The sequence below is a fragment of the Manacus candei genome, unplaced genomic scaffold (assembly GCF_025592945.1).
Source record: "Manacus candei isolate 608988 ecotype Guabito, Panama unplaced genomic scaffold, ASM2559294v1 h1tg000073l, whole genome shotgun sequence".
NCBI classification, from domain to species: Eukaryota; Metazoa; Chordata; class Aves; order Passeriformes; family Pipridae; genus Manacus; species Manacus candei.
This window is the reverse complement of record NW_026138121.1, coordinates 1,648,935-1,667,689: the sequence shown is the minus strand read 5'-3', so window position 1 is coordinate 1,667,689 and position 18,755 is coordinate 1,648,935. Positions and strand designations below refer to the sequence as shown.

The window sequence follows — 18,755 nt, the reverse complement described above, 5'->3', positions numbered from 1 at the left end:
AAGTGAGGGAGTTTAAAAGACAAGCAGAAGACAAAGGAAAGGAAAATTTCAATGTTTAGCTGCTGGAGCTCATCTCCAGCTCACCAGAGCTCTGCAAAATATCCGTGTAAAAGCCATTAAACCCCTGGGTAAAAGCCATTAAACCCAGAGAGAGAGAGACAGGGAGCTGAGAGAGGGAGTAACAAGGAGGGACTGGGGATAAGGGCTGGACCAGCAATTTCCTTGAGTTCTGGGTGCCAGAACTGGAGCTGAAATGCAGCTCTGGTTTCCATAAAACACTGATAAGCTTTTCCCAGACAAACTTGGGCAGGGGGAGATTCCCAAACCCTGTTCCCCTGGAGACACCATCCCGCTCTCACTCAGCAAACAGCCGCTCATTCCCCTGGTTGGCTCTTCCCAAAGTGTCAGCCATTCTCCAGGAATTTTAGGAGCAGGGAAAGTTTGTCTCTCCATTATTTGAGCCTCGCTGAAAGGGTGCAATTAGCCTTGGAACAAGCATCTGCTCTGGGGGACAACCTCAGGATCCTTCCCCTGGCATCCAAAGGGGCCCCATGTGACCAGGAGGATGCCAAGCAGCCCGAGCCTCCCTCCCGCTCAGGAATGCAGACAATTCCCAGAAAATCAGCTCCCAGAGCTCAGAAAACTGGGCAAAACCCTGCAGGAATCTGTAACCCTTTGTGTGCTCTGCAGTTTCCTGGAGGAAGCTGCAGTTTTCAGGGAACTGGTCAGCAAATCCAATGGGAAGACTCCAAGCAGCTCCATCCCCAGGGAGAGGCGGGAATTTGGGGCTCTCCCCTCTCCTGCCCACGGGGTTTTGTCCAGCTGGGAGAAGAGGATTAAATTCCAGGGTCATTAAATCAAATTCAGTCAAATGCAAGAGGTGAGAGTTGAGTTCTGGAAAAACCAGCATTTCTGGGAAGGAGCAAGGAATCCTGCAGGATCCAGGCACAGGATCCAGGCACAGGATCCAGGCACAGGATCCAGGCACGGGATCCAGGTACAGGATCCAGGCACAGGATCCAGGTACAGGATCCAGGCACAGGATCCAGGCACAGGATCCAGGTACAGGATCCAGGCACAGGATCCAGGCACAGGATCCAGGCACAGGATCCAGGCACAGGATCCAGGTACAGGATCCAGGCACAGGATCCAGGTACAGGATCCAGGCACAGGATCCAGGCACAGGATCCAGGTACAGGATCCAGGCACAGGATCCCTTTAGGCTTTGGAATGTCACAGAATCCCACACCCGGCTCAGAGCAGGGGGATCTGGAGCATCAGACACCCTGGCAGGGTTTCAGACCCTGTTTTGGGGGGTCCTGAGCCCCCCCCCCTCGCTTCCCATCCCTCGGGAGCGCATCCCTGGCGCGTTGCCATGGCAACCCGTATCCATGCGCAGATCCGCCTTCCTGGGCGGAAAAGGGGGAGGGGGAAACGAGCTGGGAGCTCGGAAATTATTCATGAGAGATGAGGGAGGGCTCTGAGCCCCCCCAGCCCTGCCCAGGACCTTCCCCTCCTCCCCCCCTCGGCCAAACGCAGCTGATTTTCTGTTAAAAGAGGAAAAGAGCCTTTTCTGCTCTGCCAGCCCTGAAGCACCAGCCCCAGTGCCTTTTTTTTGTCCTTGTAGGACTTAATTAGAGGCAAAAAGCTTCTGGAAGGGAGGCTCTGAGCCCTTGGCAGAGAGGCTGCTCAGCCCTGCCCTGCTCTCAGCCCCCCTCTTCTCCTCCTCTAGCTTAGCTCCCCTCTCAGCCCAAGCCAGCAGGAGCTGCTCCCACCAGAGATTTCCCATCCCATTTGGAATATTCTTTAGTTTTGATTATTTTTCCTCCAAGTGCCAAACCTGCTTGGGCACCAGGAGGTGACTCCAGGCTGTGGGGGCAGCAGTGGGGGGAGAGGGGCCACCCTGAGCCACCCCTTGCCCACCCTCTGCCCCCAAACACCCCTAGGCAGAGGGTTTGCTGGAGCTGTGACAGAAGAAACAAGTTGGGGGGGCCAGCAGTGCCCCCTCCCCGCTCAGCCCCGGGAGTCCCTTCCCCAGCCAAGAGCCTCAGTGCAGCCATTTGATGCTAATTATCTTCTGTGCAGTTTTATGCAAATTCCTCCTACGGAGGGAGATGCCTGGAAATGTGTTTTCCATGCTCAGAGTGCTGCCAGTGCCATCAGTTTGTCACATCAGCCCCGGGGCACGTCTGGGGAGGGAGCTGGGATGCTCCAAACTGGGATGCTCCAAACTGGGATGCTCCAAAGGGAGCTGGGATGCTCCAAGGTGAGCCTGCCAAGCATCACACCCCCCTCACCTCTTCCCAGCAAAGTGGCTGCTGGATATTCCATGAGGACTGATGGCTCCTGGGCCTCTCCAGCCTGGGAGGGTGGAACTGGAACTCGCCTCAACAATTATGGGCAGGGGAGGAAAGATGCCGAGGAAATGGGAGGGGGAACACAAAAGGCAGCAAAACTGAGCTTATCCACAGATTCCAGTCCCTGCATTCCCACATTCAGAGGGTTCATGGGCAGGAGAAAGGCTGAGGCTTGAGCTACAGGCAGGGCAGAGGGACCTGCAGGCAGCTCTGGCCTCATGGAAACGATTCCCCCTGACAGATGTGTGACCATCCTGCAACCAAACCAGCAGCAACCAAACCAGCAGCAACCAAACCAGCAGCAACCAAACCAGCAGCAACCAAACCAGCAGCAGGAGGACACAGGGGCTGCTCTCAGGGTTTCAGGACAGGTTTCCCAGTCAGCCCTTGGGGAGGCTTTCACTGGAATCAGATCGAGTTACACCAACAGCCAGGAGGGACTGAGGGAGAGAACCCGGAGCAGCCTCTCCAGTGCCTGCACCCAAAGCCCCCAAAGCCTCCAAAGCCCTGGCCCCCGTCGGACCTGGAGCACTCAGGGAGCAGCTTTTTCCCCCACAGCAGGGGCAGGGCTGGGGGAAAGCCTGGATTTGTGTGCTGGGGACGACAGGGATGCAACATCCTCCTCAGACCACACAGCCCCCGAGCCCCCCTGGCTGGCTGGAGGAGAGCAGGGAGGCAGATTTCCAGGTCAGCAGCTCCTAACGTGCCTTCTGCATTCCTCCAAAGCCCTGAGCCAGCCCTGGTGGGCTGCACTGAGCTTTCCAGGGTCTCAGGAGCCAAAGCATCTTAGTGCAAGGAGGGTTTGGGCAAAGCAGGACAGACAAAGCCTGTCATTAAAGAGTAATGAAAAAGCCCGGTTTGTGGGAGGAGGACGTCACTAATCAGCTCCCTGAGGACTTCACCTCCATCATCTCCATCTCCTCATGCCCACAGGCTGCAGGGTGCTCTAAACCTCCTGCCACGGCCTTGGGGCTGCAGTGCCTGACCCCACGGCCTGATCTGTGCCCTGGGGGGGCACCCAGACCAGCTCTGGAATGACCCCCATCCCACAGCAAACAACCCTCAGGGCAGGGGAGCAGGAGGTGCAATCAGCTTACCCCCAGATTACCAGAGACTCCTTTGGCAAGAAAAAGCTCCTTAGCAAGCCCAGAAGTCAGGAGAGCACTTTTCCACCTTGCCCCGAAGCTCTCTGGGTTAAAAGGGAAGCATCCTAATTAAACTGGAAGGCACACACGCCTCTGGTGAGGGCTGGATTTACACCCCACCCCCAGAGAGGGCCGGGATCTTTCCATCCCGGCACAGCCACGGCTCTGCCTCGGTGACAAGCAGCCCTGGGAGCAGGAATTCAGGGGTTAGATGCCAGTGTCACCCCTGCCTGACCGGGAGGAGACTGGAAAGCAAGGAAGGCAAAAGACACGAACGTGCCCTGGGCAGCCCCAGCCACGGCACAGGGAGGGGATCCGAGAGCACAGGGGGGGTCTGGGTGCAGGACAGACACAGCCAGCAGGTCTCACCCCGAGGTGACTCTCCCCGTGCCCTGGGGACACCAGTCAGCAGGACACGGGAGCAGAATTCCCTGCCCATCCCCCTGCAAATGTCCCAAATCCAAGGATTTACAGAAAGTCTCCTCCAGCAGCAGAGTCACCTCCCTTTGCCTCTCCCACTCAAGACACTTTTCCCCCTCCAGAGCTCGGGTTGAGGTTCTCCATCTCTCTGTCCCGAACACAAAGCATCTCCTCGTGCTGGGGAGGATGTGCTGAGCCCCTCCCAGAGCTGTGAGCCCCCCAACATCCCAAAAGCACGGACCCACCAGCCCAAAAAGCACCGAATTGCTCTCCAAGACCCTCTCCCCAGCCCCTCAGGGCTGCCCCAGCCCCTCCAGCCGAGGCACAGCAGCTGCCAGCAGTGACTCGGGCTCTCCTCCCCCTTTCCTCCCGGCCCTGGCTGGGCGTTCCTGCGGGAATAATGCGGGAGCTGTGGGCACAGGACACTGCCCACTCTGTCCCCTGCGGTGCCCAGGCCGGCAGGGAGCGGCTCTGAGTGCCAGCCAGGGCCTGGCCCCGCGTCCTGGGCTGGGACGACGCGTTTTGTTCCAGATGCAGCTCCCTTTTGTCCTGGGCTGAGACAGACCCTTATCACCCTCTGCGGGGGGACTTCCCAGCCAGGGATTTCGGAGGGTTCCACCAATATCCCAGCACGGATTCTCCCCTCTCCAGCAGCAGCATCTCCAGCTCTGGGGCAGTGGAAGTGCAGAGGGGTCAGGGGGGTCGCAGGGACCCTCATCTTCCACCACACTCGTTTGAGCAGCTCTGGGACTGCTCAGGGACCAGCCTGGCTGGTACCAAACCGGAGAGCAAGAGCATGAGCTAATTAAGCCCCTTTGTTAATTAAGCCCCTCTTTGCCCTGCAGCCACAGTCCTGATAAGCCCCAAACAGACTCTGCTGAGGATGTTATTTATTGCAAGACACGAGATGAAGCCTGAGAAGTGCAAATCCCCCCAGTCCAGGGAAAAGAGGCTGAGGGGGAGGTTGGCTCACGTTTGAGGAGAAACATTTGGGACAGCACAGGCTTTCCTGCCCTTCTACAGCTGGGAAAAAGAAAAATAACCCAATTTTGCTCCCAGATCCTGGCTTTGCCCTTCTGGTTTTGCCAGGCAGAAAGCACCCAGCCCACTGCACAAACCACGCTCCGAACGTCCCTGAAACCCTTCCTGCTCCCAAACTGCCCTTGAGACTCCATCCCTGGTGTGAGGTGTCCTACCTCGAGCTGCGGGACCTTTCCACACCCCAAAACACCCCTCCAGGGCCGCGGTGCTTCCATCCCGTGCCACCACAGCGCTCCAGCATCCCCCGGGCAGGGCTCAAGAGGCAGCGGAGCTCAAGAAAAGCGAGTGGAGCCCAAGCAAAGCGAGCGGAGCAGCCGCCTCCTCCCAACCCCTCGTGGCTCCGGCCGTTCTGCTGAATCACTTACTGCAGTGCCCGCACCGCTGGCAGGACCTTCCCCGAGCCCCGGCAGCTCACACGGGAGATGCAGCACCCGACAGCCCCGGCTGCTCCTCCGCCCTCAGCTCCCGGAGCATCCCAGCGCTCCCGAGGCATCCAGAGCCGGGCGCAGGGAAATCGTCCCCTCCCAGCACGTTTCGGCGGAGCCCGAACTGTTCCTGCCCCGCAGAAAATTAACTCAGGGAGACGCTTTCCTGCCAGCCGGGCTCCGGCTGCCGCGGGGGGATCGCTCTCCCCGCCGGGGCGGTGCTGGGGCGCGGGGGGGGCTCGGGGGAGGCAGGAATTGGGGGGGATCCCAGGGCGGGGGAGAGGCAGGAATTGGGGATGGAGAGGTGGGAATTGGGGATGGAGAGGCAGGAACTGGGGGTGATCCCAGCGCGGGGGAGAGGCAGGAATTGGGGATGGAGAGGCAGGAACTGGGGGTGATCCCAGCGCGGGGGAGAGGCAGGAGCGGCTCCGCGCCGGCGGCGGGGGCTGAGCAGCCAGACGGGAACAGGTTTTCCCTCGCCGAGTCCCCCGCGGTGCAGACGGGATGACTCAGAGCGCAGGGGAGGGCACGGCACGGGAAAACTGAGGGTGAGGGAGAGGGCACAGGGTGGGCAGGAGGAGGGCACGGAGTCGGGGGAGAAGGGAGCGGAGATTCCTCCCTTGGAGAATCCCGGGATATCTGGGGTTGGGAGGGACCCCGGGAGCTCACCCAGCCCAACCTCCCTGCCAGGGCAGGGTCACCTGGGGCGGGTGACACGCGTCCAGGTGGGCTCGGAATGTCTCCGGGGAATCTCCACCCCCTCCCAGGGCAGTGTTGGGGTGGGGGCTGCACGATTTGCAGCTCCAGAAGCAGAGCCAAAGGCTGCAGCAAACCCTGCCCGGAGTGGGAATGAGGTCCCTGCACAACCCCGGGCCCCAGTGCAGGGCACTGCTCCTCCTCCCAGTAACACCAGTACGGACGCTCTGCCCCCCCATCATCACACAGGAGCTGTAACAGCACTGGGCTCGCAGAAAGGAGAGTTCAGGGGCACAGGCCATGGACTCCCAGGGCTGGGGCAGGAGGGGACAGGAAGGACACTCTGCACAAGGACAGAGGGACACGAGGATCTGTCCTTCCTGAACAGAGAACCAGGAGGTTGCTCTCCTCCCAGAAATGCTTCCCTGCTCCCAAGATGAGCCCCTCCAGGCTCCCGGGGAGCTCAGCCTGCCCCTGCACATGACTCGACACTTTCTGATCCCTGAGAAGAGCTGAGGTGACTCTGCATTCCAGCTCCGATGGGACAAAACGCCTCAAAAGCTGCATCTCAGCCCCCTTCCAGGCTCATCTGCATCTCAGCCCCCTTCCAGGCTCACCTGTATCTCAGCCCCCTTCCAGGCTCACCTGTATCTCAGCCCCCTTCCAGGCTCACCTGCATCTCAGCCCCCTTCCAGGCTCACCTGCATCTCAGCCCCCTTCCAGGCTCCCTCACCCTCGTGGTGCATCCTGTGCTTTACCGTTTTCCCCAGCTCTGAAAGAGCCAACCCCAAAGAGTGAGAAGAGGGGATTTAATTAAAAAAATTAAAAACCCAGGCAGAGTCTGCCCATATATCCCAGTTCCACTGGTAATTAGGAAACAGATGGGGGAAAGAGGGAACGGGGAGAGGAATCTTTGTTAGGTTAATTGTCTGAAGGCACTAAATGAAATATAGGTGGCCTGATTTCCCTGGAGGGTTGTACAGGAACTTAAGGATAGACTTGCCAGAGAGTAAAAGTGGGAGTTTCCCAGTAAAGGACAGCAGAAGATTATAACTAATCAGGCAAGAACAGAAGTGATAAAGCCAAGGAGAAAAAACAAAGCTCCCCTTTGTAGCTTTAAATGAGGAACCGACCAATCTGATCCACAGCTTCATTAACATCTTATTAAAATGCCATTTCCATTTTCCTGATTAAACGGGTTGGGGAGTCGAGAAGTCTTTGTGGTCTTGGCCTTTCTCCAGGGCGGAGGTGCCCCGGTGCCCAGAGGTCCAACCCCTGGGGACGGTTCAGGTGACACCTTTTCGAGCCAGCACTTCCCTTCTACTGCTTGCCAAGGTGCTCTCCGAGGCCGCCCCTTCCTCCCGGCCCGGATGTACCAGAACCTGATATTTTGGAGCAGACACAGCAACAACCCCCTCCTGTGTCCCAAGCGCTCGGTGATAACGTTTCACGCCGAGGGGGATGTTCTTATCTCCCCCAACAAGAGCCGCCAAACTCCCCCTTCAGCGGCAGTTTCTGCTCCGACGACTCAAACAACGGCTCGTCAGGCTCGTTGTGACAGACAATTAAATCCCAGCGCACCTCACCTCGGCCTCCACAACCCCCCCAAACCCTTCCTCCCCCACCAAAGGGCACCACGAACCGCTCTCGGTCCCACTTTGCCGCGCGGGTGTCTCATTAACCCGGAGTAGCTGCCGAGATAATTACGGAGCCAGCCCGGCTCAGCCGGATTACTGGGATTGGCGATGCCCGACAGGCACCGAGCCCAAACAGCTTTCCAACCACGGGAAAATTAGAGTGGGGCTGCAAGGGAGAAGGATCAAAGGTCCAGCGCAATGGGACGACGAGAGAAGCAAGCCTCAGGATTTGGAACCATAAGCCACATCCCTACCAATTGATTAGTTACTTCTCCCTGCTTTTCCCTTGATTCGGGCGATGCCTTCCTGCTCTCTGCCGAAATTAAAACATGATCCAGCCCCTTGAAGAGCACACATTAAAGAGATATGAGATCTGAGCCGAGAAGCTGAATTACTTTTAATTTGCACGGGCTGCCTGCTGCAGCTCCAGCGGGATATCAAAGGCTCCGGGTGCTGTCTGGGAGCAGCCACTGGAGCTGCTGCTCTGGGAACCAGAGTCACCCCCGCCGTGCTGAGCAGCTGCTCGGGGGCTCGGCCTCTGTGTCACCGGGGAAGGAGGGGAGGAGGAGGCTCAGCCACGTCTGGAGAGAGGCAACAGCAGCTGCTGCCAAGGGCGACGGTGGCACCTTCCCCCACGGGCTGTGCCACCCAGCCCAGGCCCCCCAGGTCACTCTGCCCTAAGGGCTTCCCAGTGCAGAACTGGTCCCACTGCAGTGTCCAGAGCTGTGAAACCGTGCCAGGTGCCCAGTCTGGAGAGGTCACAGCATTCTGATCTCCCCATACAGGAGCAGAGGGGTTTGGATCCATCTGCACCTCTCGGTGGGGCCGGAGGCTGTGGGGTCCCTGTGCCAGCTCCACAGGGTGCCCCCAGGACCTTTCCCTGTCCCTGGAGAGCAGAGATGCTCCCCCAGGACCATCTCCTAACCCTGGAGAGTGGAGGTGCCCCCAGGACCATTCCCTGATCATGGAAAGTGGGGATGCTCCCCAGGACCACCTCCTAACTCTGGGAGGGTTCCCTCACCCCTCACATCCACTTCCCCGGGGCCAGCACGGGGAGATCCCCCGGGAACGGCCCCTCCCCGGCCTCCCCCATCCCGGGCAAGGGTGGGATGGCCCTGGTGGCATCTGGCCCACGCTGCCCACCCCAGCCCGGGGGTAATCGTGCTCCATCTGCCTTCCCCCAGCTCAGCATCTGTTCAGGATCGATCCCGGGAGCGTCACCAGCCTCCTCTCACTGGACAATGGGCAGCATCAGCCACAAACTGCAGCTCCATTTTCATCAGGCACAAACTGCAGCTCGATTGTCAAAGAGCTTTTCCTTTGGCTGCCTGGCCCGTGGCACCCTGGCTGTGCACGTCCAGCCCTGCTCTGCTGACTGAGACCCACCATTTATTGCTAATTAATCAGCAGATGTTGACCCGGACCAGGCAAGGGCAGGGATTTAATGCATCCAACAGCCCACAGAGTAAATATCTGGGGCTCACCCAGGAGAAAACACCTCCCAGTCCCTGCAACACTTCTGGGGAAGCTGAGCCAGGGTGTTAAATGGCACAAAATCACGTCCTGCACCCCCAGACCAAAAATCTGGGAGAAACTTCAGAGTTTCCCCTTCCCCACCCCTCCTGCTGGGGGAGGTTGTCCCCAGGGGTGTTCCTGGGCCAAGCCTCTCAAAATATCATCCCCATTCACCTTCCAACACAGTTTTAAAGCACGTGCTGTTACTCAGGGGACCAGCAGGGAAGAACAGAACTTTTTTAGCCACTATCAGCAAGTTGCAAGCGTGACCTGATTTTTATTTAATTTTTTTAGTGCCACTCGGCAGACAAACACCACATTCTGGCAAGTGAAACCACACCTTGAGCAAAGCAAATCCAGAGCTGGGCTAGCAGAGCCTTGTGAGGACAAGGAAGGAGAAGATCCTTCCACTGTGCCAGGAGAGGGAAATGCCATTTAAAACCAGACACTGCTCTGGCAAAGCCCGGATTGAGCGAAGACGAAATGAGAGCTGACAAGCTGACATTTGGAAATGCAATTAGCTGGCTCCTAGAGCCACCCTGTTATCTTATTGTTAATTATATGTTTGCTCAGTCTGAGGCAATACACTTATTTCAATGTAATTCTCAGGCTCTCCTGCTTTGACGGGTCCCTTCAAGCAAGAGCTCCCGTCTCCCCCCTCCCTCCCTGCCAGCGACTTTTGGTGCCACAAAGGCCTGGGCTTCGGTGGATTATGTAACTGCCATTAGAACCTGCTCCTGGGGCAGCATCTGAAGTGAATTCCCAGCCTAAGAGGTGCTTGGGAACCACTGCTTTAATTTCCCACTCCTGCAGTTCCTCCCTCAAAACCCCAGCCCCAGTCCCCCCAGTGCCCTGCCCTGCCCTGAGCCGAGCTGTGCCAGCAGACACGGGTTTATTCCCATCCACGGCCCTCCCTCCCCTCTTAATTGTGATAAATCTGCCTTTTAAACACATTGGAGAGCGTCGGGGACCAGGCCAATTTCTGGGCACAAACATCATTCCCATTTGTTTGTCTGGCAGGGCAGCCTGGGGGGGGAGGGAGCAGCATCTCAGCTGAGCAAACCCAGCATCTCCTGGGCAAAAACCCTGCCTGGAACACTCAGAGAGCAGAGCCCTCAGCTCAGCCAGGCCACCCAGTCCCACCTCCATCCCAAACCCCAGCACAGAGGTGGAAGGGGGAGACAAGGAAGTGGAGTCCATGGAATCAGGGAGCAGCCCCAGCTGCCACCCTGGCCAGCAGGACCCCCACGAGGTCAACCAAAGCTGCCCAGCTGCTGAGAGGGCTGGGAAACAAAGCCCTGCAGGCCTTGGCAGCTGGATGCCAGAGCTGGCAGCGAGGGGTGGCAGCTCTGATGGGCAACGTGATGTTCTGAAGGGCACTTGGGCTGTGCACAGACCTGCCTTCTGGTAGTGCAGCCCATGGATTTGGTGTAAACTAACACAGGGGTGAATAAACCCCGGTTCCAGCTCTTCTGGGCACTTAATTTTGACAGACAGTTCAGCTTGAAGATGTTTTACATTAGAATCCAAATTTACTCGATACAGGGGAAGAAGGAAATGGGATTATCAACTCATTAAGTTGGTTTGATACAGAATCAGAGAATCCCAGACTGGTTTGGGTGGGAAGGGGCATTAAAGCTCATCCAATCCCACCCCCTGCCATGGGCAGGGACACCTTCCACTGTCCCAGGTTGCTCCAAGCCCTGTCCAACCTGGCCTGGGACACTTCCAGGGATGGGGCAGCCACAGCTTCTCTGGGCAACCTGTGCCAGGGCCTGCCCACCCTCCCAGGGAAGGAATTTCTCCCCTAAACTTTGCCTCTGTCACTTTGAAGCCGTTCCCATCTGTCTCATAACTCCAGTTCCTGCTGACAGCCCCTCTCCCTTCCTTGCAGACCCTTCACTACCCAGGAAGTGCTGTGAGTGCTCCACACAACCTCCTCTTCTCCCACCTTCCCCAGCCTGTCAGCTGTGCCACGAGAGGAGGGTGACCCAGGAGCAGCTCTGGGGGTCCCCAGTGTTGTGTCACACGTGTGTGTGGCCACAAAGCCCCCGTTCTGTCCTCCCCCCCTGCCCCTCCCCGCTCGCATCTGTGAGCACGTCACGGGGGCTCAGACCCAAACCCCAGAGCTCCCAACAGGCAGGGCTTTGTTGCCGGGGCTGGTGGGAGCCTGAAAGCAAGATTTCACGAGGCCTGACACCATTTAAGTGGCAGCAAGAGCGGGAGCTTCTCCTGGGCCCTGCACTCCATGGGGGCCCGCTCGGAGCACAGACGTGCCTTTGTGAGCAGAGTGACCCCCCCAGCCCTCACAAACGGGGCTGTGTCACGGCACACGGGGTGGCTGGTGGTGCCAAACCCCTCCGTGGGACTCTTAAGAGCCCGTGGAACAAGATCCAGGCTGGCCCCAAGTGGAACTGCTGGAGGAGCAGTGACATTTCCCACCAGAGCACGGGCAGCTCCTCATTAACTGGGAAAAACTTCCCCAGCCTGGGCTGGCCTTCACCTTTGAGGGAGAAGGGAATGGTGCTATTGCTGTTATTTCTTTCCCTGCCCCCAGGCTGTGCAAATACCCAATAAAAAGGGCTGTGAATATCCAATAAAACAGCTCCCCGGTGGTGTGAGCACAGACAGTCTCTGGACAGGAGAGAAGGTTCTCAAAGGGATGCCAAGAGGGAGCAGGTTGTTTTGTTCCCCGCTGAGGAAAACCCTCGAGGTGATGGGATCACAAAACACCTCTGGCTGGAAGGGACCACGGCAGGTCAGCCAGCCCAGCCATCAGCTGAAAGCAGGCTCAGCCCTAAGCCCAGCCCGGGTTGTGGGGGCTTTATCCAGGTTTAAAACACCTGTCCAAGAAAACACCCACCCTCTCCGGGTAATCCAGTCCTGCTGGAGAGGGAGGAGGGGGGGAACCGTCCCCCCCTTCTTGCATCCTCTTATTTCAGCGTGTCCCTGTTATGCCTTTTTACCCTGGACACGAGGGGGAATCAGGAGAGGACACCTCGGGGGCTAAGGGGGAGGGCACGAGAGCCCCCAGCTCGCGGTGGGTCCCCGGCGGGCGGTTCAGGACCCTGGAGAGCGGCCGGAGCCCCGCGGGATGGGACGGGACGGGACGGGGCCGCTCCGCGAGGGTCCCTCTCCCACCCACAACAGTCACGTCCTTGTCATTCCCGGGTTTCCCAGAGAAGCTGTGGCTGCCCCTGGATCCCTGGAAGTGTCCAAGGCCAGGTTGGACAGGGTTTGGAGCAACCTGAGCCAGTGGAAGGTGTCCCTGCCCATGGCAGGGGGTGGCACTGGATGAGCTTTGAGGTCCCTCTCAACCCGACCCAGTCCATGATTCTGTGATTCTTTGATGGGACAGCCAGGAAAAGGGAGCATTTCAGAGCAGAAAGAGGATTTCGCTGCATTTCCTGCAGCTCCAAGGAGAGCCCTGTCACCCTCCCAGCTCCCACTGCAGTTGCCAGCCCGGCCCATCCGTGCCAGGACATTTCAGGAGGAATTCAGGATGCAGGCTGACAGTCCGACAGGATCACCCTTGCTGGGCCTCAGGATTCCTACTGTCTGCAGGAACCCATCGGTCCCCGTGCTGGAAAAATGGCAAACCCCCCCTGCCAGGGAGGCAGAAAGCAGCAGAAAACCTGCCAGGAATTCCAATGAACCTCCGGGTTCACCTTGCACCAAAAGCCTCTGGGTTCTGCTCCCTTTAACCAGCCATCTGTAAGGAGCAACCTTTGCTTCCAAAGGTGGGAAAGCAGCATCCAGGCCAGTGCAAGGGATTTATCAGCCTTGCCTGTGTCCCCCTACACTGAATCCTGACTGTGCAAAGCCCCCTCTTGCCTCTTCCCCCAGCCTGGGAATGCAGCAGCCCCGTGCTGGGGCTCGGCTGAGGAGCAGAGCGAGGCCAGGGAAGGATTTCCAGACTCTGCTCTGGGAAGGGAATTCTCCATTCCCTGTTCCCAAGGCCTTTGGTCCAGCTCTGCCTGCAGTGGGTGCTTTGCTCCCCTGTGCCCTTGGGCTGCTCTCTCCCAGCTGCATTCCCACAGGGAGGAGAACAGGCCTGGATCTCACAGGATGGGATGAGATCCAAAGGGTTCTGAACCGAGGGGAGATAAAGGGACAAAGCAAAGACTTGTCCCCCTGTATCCTTGGGAACTTCTACCTGGTTTAGCCACACAGCCCCATCTCTACTTGTTCAGTTGTTAATCCTTCTCCTCCTATCTCATTAACTGGGAATGGTGATCCCTATAAGCAGGGCTGAGGTCTAAATCCTGCTCTGTTTTAATCCATAATAACACAGCACTGTTTCTTTCAGATCTGGATTAAAGAAAAAGAAAGGGAGGGGGATTATTTAACGTAACAACAACTTCAGGCAGGTTCTCTCTGAGCTGGATCTCTAAAATTATGCAATAATTATCCTGGACAGCCAAGGTAAAGGAATGAAGGTGTGACCTGCTTGAGCAGGAGGGGGGAAAAAAAGAGAAAAGCTGGAGCAGAAGTCATCCAACAACATTTAAAATGAAGAAAATCCTTTTTGAAAGGAGTTCCCCACAGGGCAGGGAGACAAGCTAGACCTCCCTGACAAGATTTGCAAGAGCCTTTCAAAAGCTGTAAGTGAACACAACCCGTGGTTGGAGCTGCCTGCTCGGTTTGAAGATACAGGGGGATGTTTTGGTAAAGGGCAAATGAAACCCAAGGAACAAACCTTCAAAAGGGAAGTACCAGAGGTTTCTTGCTTGGGTTTTTTAGAAGTCCCCTCCCGAGTTCTGCTGTTATTCAGACTCCAGGAAAATCTGATTTTCTGTGTGTTCCTCAGAGACATCCAGTGCAAACAACCACAGTGGGGTTAAATCTGAGTTTCCTGCCCAGGTGAGCTCCCTTTCTGGAGACACCGGGCAGTGCTTTGTAGAGACACCCCCAAACTACCACATTCCTGCTCAGTGGGGTCAAACAGGTGACAGAAGAAGGAGGGGACTGGAGCCTGGCAAGGTTCTTGGGACCTGTGAATATTCACCCAGCAAACCTTCCGCCAAGGTCACCTCAGGTCCTTCCCCCAGGGTCACCCAGCCAGGCCTGGAACAGAGTCTTGGAAGTGGGAATCACTCCAGTGGAAAGTTAAACTCCTTTAAACTCCCTCCACTGCCCCTCTCCCATCAGCCTGAGCCGCCAAAGGTCCCTTTGCCTCCCGCCAGTGTCCTTCTCCCTTTCCTTGGGATCACGGGAGCTCCTGGGGCAGCACTTGGAGCACCTCATTCCCGGTCCCACAGAGCCCCTGACACACGGAACAGACACCTCCTGGATCACCCCTCACCTCAACACCTCCCCTGCTCTCCCTGAGCAGCTGCACCAGCAGCTCATCCCTGGGGCTCCCTGCCCTCCTTCCTGGGAATCCCGTGGGATCAGCCTCTTCCCAGCGCCCCACACGGCTGCCAGGAGCCCAGGCAGGGCCAAATCCTCCTTTCTTGCCAGTTTTACCAAAGATATTTGCCCACCTTTGCTTGCCTGAGCAGCGCAGGAAGCCTTTGTGGTGGCACTTTGCCAGCAGCAGCATCGATTTTACACACAGGACCCCACGAAGACAATTAGAGCCCGGCAAGGCAAATAATTCATTATGAATTAATACCTTCTGAGAGCTTGGGATATTTTCCATTTAATCATTAGCTGGGAGAAGAGGTGATTGGATTGACTGTCTCGGTTTAAATCAGATCCCAAAGCCACAGCCCAGCTCGGGGAACAGCCTGAGAGGGCTGAGGATGAGGACGGAGCTTTGTTATCCCCAGAACCAACCCCATCGTGCAGCTCGAGCGAGACAAAGCCAGTCCCCGGGTCTCAACCCCTGTAAACAAAGTCTTATTTTCAAATTTAACAACTTGAGCCCGTCCTCTGTCAGCTGAGCAGCCCTCCATGCATTATTTATGTCAGATTCCTGTTACAACCACACACACACACAAAAAAAGGGAAGTCAGCAAGAGCCCAGCCTGGAGCTGGGGGGGAAGAGAAAGGCCAGAAATAGAAATGAAAAGGAGGATGCTGCGTTTGAGGGGTTTTCTTTCAGGTTAGGCCAGGCAGAGAAGTTTTTCTGGGAACAAAGCAGCCACGCTGCCCGTCAGTGCCTGCCAAGGGTGGGGGTTTCACAGAACCTCAGGCAGAAAGAAAGGAATCAGCAGCTCTGGAAAAGTCACAGGATTGTTGCCTTTGTGCTCAGCAGCTGAGAGGAGCACCCCGGAAACACCACAGCGCCACAGGATCCATCTTAAAGCAGCCGGGCTTGGCTGGGCATGGCAGCATCCCGGTTTTCCTGCAGCACAGCCCCCCTGCCCCTCTGCACCGCCTCCCTCCCGGGGAGCAGCCGGGAACATCCCTGCTTGACTTTCAGGAGTGCCCCCCGGCCCACGCGCTCTTCCAAGGAGCTGACCTTGAAAAACGAGTTCGAAGGAAAAGGAAAAGGAAAAAGGAAAACCCGTCCAAGCCAGACGCACAAGCCTTTCCCAGTTTTAGCAGGGACAGGATTTTCTGGAGAAAAACCTCCCTTTTTTCGCCCGTAATCCCCCACGGTGCCATGCCCACAGGCCTCACCGGGATGCAAGGAGCATCCTCCCTGCTCCCTGTCCTCCAAGGAGCAGCTGAGGCCACGGCAGAGGACACTGCCCCGCGCTCCAGCCCAGCATTCCCTCTCCCGGGCCCGCAGCATTCCCACCTCCGGCGCGGCCTCGCACACGCAGCGGAGTTTCCTTCGCCCTCCGCAGCCCCTTGCCGAGCATCTGCCGGAGCTGGGGAGCAGCTGAGCCGCCCGGAGAGCCGGGAGCACAAATGATTCAGCACTTTCCCCACCTCCAGGAGCTGCCGGATCGATCGCGGGGCTGCTGCAGGCGCGGCCGGATCACGCGGATCACGAACCTGGCCGGCACCGGGCGCTGCTCTCCGGCGGGGCCCGGCCCCATCCAGCGCCGCATCCCAGCCCGGAGTCCTCCGAGAGGCCTCGCCCGATGGATTTTGCCAGCCCGGGGCGTCTCCGAGGGGAGAAGGCGGATCCGCCCCCGAGGACGAGAGGGAAGCGCCGGGTGCGGGTTCCCCGCGGGGCAAAGCCCTCGTCCCCCGGGGGAGCTTTGGGGCCCCAAACTTGCCGTGTCACACAAAGGTCCGTCCCCGGGCTGCGCTTCCCCCCCTGTCCCCCCGCGCTGCCACCCCGGGATTTTATCACACGCGCGGACACGATGTCGTGACGTAAGAGCCAAAATCCCATCACATGCCCCCAGCCCGGTACCCACCTCCCCCCGCACGGGGTCCGGGCACCCAAAAAACAGAGGGGGGGGGGGGAAGGTGTCACTCTGCAGGCAGCGAGATCCCAAATCCGCGGTGAGGATGCGGGGACCAACCCTCGCCCCCCGCCCGGCCGTGCCCCGCGCTCCGCCCGCCCCGAGCATCCCCCGGGCCGCTCCCGCATCCCGGTGCCCACCCCCGGGACCCCCTTACCCGGTGGCGAGCGGAGGGTCGGCGGCAGCCGGGGCTCGGTGCGGGGCTCGGTGCGGGGCTCGGTGCGCCGCACTGCGCGCTCCCGGGCGCGGCCGCGCCGCACTGCGCGCTCCCGGGCGGGCGGAGAGCGAGCGCGCCCCGGGAGGAGGAGGAGGAGGAGGCAGGGAGGGAGGGAGGAAGGCAGGGGCTGGCGGGGAGGGGGCTAAGCCAGGGGGAGGGGTTAATTAGCGCGGCCGTTAATTAGCAGCCGCAGCCGCGCCGCCCCGGCTCTGCCTCCCCGAAAAATCCCCGCGGGCGCCAAAGGCGCAACCCCGGGCTGGGAATCCACCGGCTCGAGGTTTTTGGGCAGGGAAGGGCAAGTGTTTTCTGAGCGCTGGGGTCACCCAGGGGAAGGGCTGCGGGGGGCTCAGCACCCTCCAGGGCCCCCCCAAAGCACCGCCGTGAGGGGCAAATCCCCCCCTGAAGGGCGATTCTGCCACGGCGGGGCCGCCGGGGAGGAGCTGAAGTGCCACATCTTGGCTCGGGGTGCGGTGCCAGCTGGCGAGTGCCCCAAACCAGGCGCTGTCCCCCGCCGAGTGACCCAGCAGAGGTGAACATCGCAGCCCAGACATCTCTTCAGCCTCTCGGTGATCAGGAGTGTCACTTTAATTAAAGCCTCCCCCGCCCAGGAAACACTCACAGCGAGGTTTTGCTGCCTCTCCTTGCCCTGCGTTTTTTCTTTTTTTCCTTTTTTTTTTACATTCCAAATGTTCTGCTGAGGCTGCAAAACTTGAACTAAGAGAGGAGCTTTCTCTGGAAGCAACACACTGACCCTTTTTATATATATATATTTCATGTATCCTCTAAACTACTTATATGGAACAATCCAATGCAAATCATAGAATGGGTTGGGAGGGACATTGAAGATCACTCAGTGCCACCCCCTGCCATGGGCAGGGACACCTTCCACTAGCCCAGGTTGCTGCAAGCCCTGTCCAGCCCGGCCTTGGACACTTCCAGGGGCAGCCACAGCTTCTCTGGGCACCCTGTGCCAGGGTCTCCTCTTGCTCAGGGGCTCTGGGAAAGCAGCTTTGGGCTGCAGTTTTCCCCGTGAGTGATGGATGCAGTAACACAAACCAGACTCAGAGAGCAGGTGCTGCAGGGCAGCAACGGCCCAGCTGCTGCACACCAAGGCAGATAAATCAATTAGGAAGAGCTGAGACAGTGCAGAGCCCAGTGCTGAGCAGAATTCCAGCCACCCATCCCCTGCCTCCGGGGGCAAAGAGGGATCAGCAGCAAAGCACAAGGAAACCTGGCGTGAAAGGTGGGGACGTTTTGATATCAATGTCGCCAAAGCACGGGCTCAACTCCTCATCCTGCAGCTGCTCAGCACCTTTGGAAACATTAAATTTCACCCAGGTTTGCCATTTCCACCAGGATCCTGTTGTGGAGCCGGATTTAGGGCGGGAGTGGGGAAAGTCACTCAAGAGCTCCCTCTCAAACAGTGCTGACTGCTCCTCCCAGGTGCTGATTCCTGCTAATTCCAGAGGAATCCAAGGGCACGTTGCACTTCTCGAGCTGCTCAGTACCCTGCAAACCCCACTTTTCCTCGTTCCTTTGCGTGGCCTTGGCTGCAGACAGCCTGTTGGGAAGGAACCGAAATATCCCCTCTGGCTCTTGGAAGCCTCAGCAGAGAATCCCATCTGGAGGGGGGCCCTGCCTTCCTGCACCACACAACCACTGCTTTACAGCACACAGTGCTCATCTGCTTGTTCCATGAGCAAAATCTTGCTTGGTCCTCTTTGAGGCTCCTCCTGTGAGGAGATGGTGAGCAGAGCTCTGAGGAAGAGCCCAGAGGCTCCTCAAGCCTGTGCACACGAGGGAAAGGACCCTGAGATGTGTCTCCTGCACACATCTCTATGTAGGGATGACCAAATGCTGCTCAAAGAGGGTCCAAATGATCAAGGGGAATAGTTGCAAACCACTGGCAACTCGAGGTGAAGTGTTTGAATGCAACAGAAACCTCACCCTGATCCATTTGGGACAGGTGGCTGTAAAAGCAGCAGGAATTTG

At 58.2% G+C, this 18,755-nt stretch overlaps 1 protein-coding gene across 22 annotated transcripts in view; it reads right to left on the bottom strand.

Moving 5' to 3' along the window:
• NFASC (neurofascin) overlaps positions 1-17,395 on the bottom strand; it is an 83,669-nt gene extending 66,274 nt beyond the window's left edge. For 21 of the 22 annotated variants that reach the window (XR_007907957.1, XM_051808809.1, XM_051808813.1 and 18 more), the window contains exon 1: positions 16,704-16,841. The gene's annotated coding sequence lies outside the window, so the exon portion shown is untranslated. Of the gene's footprint in view, positions 1-16,703; positions 16,842-17,382 lie in introns of those variants that run through there. The other variant, XM_051808810.1, reaches the window with a different exon arrangement.
• Between the last annotated feature and the right edge of the window lie 1,360 nt (positions 17,396-18,755).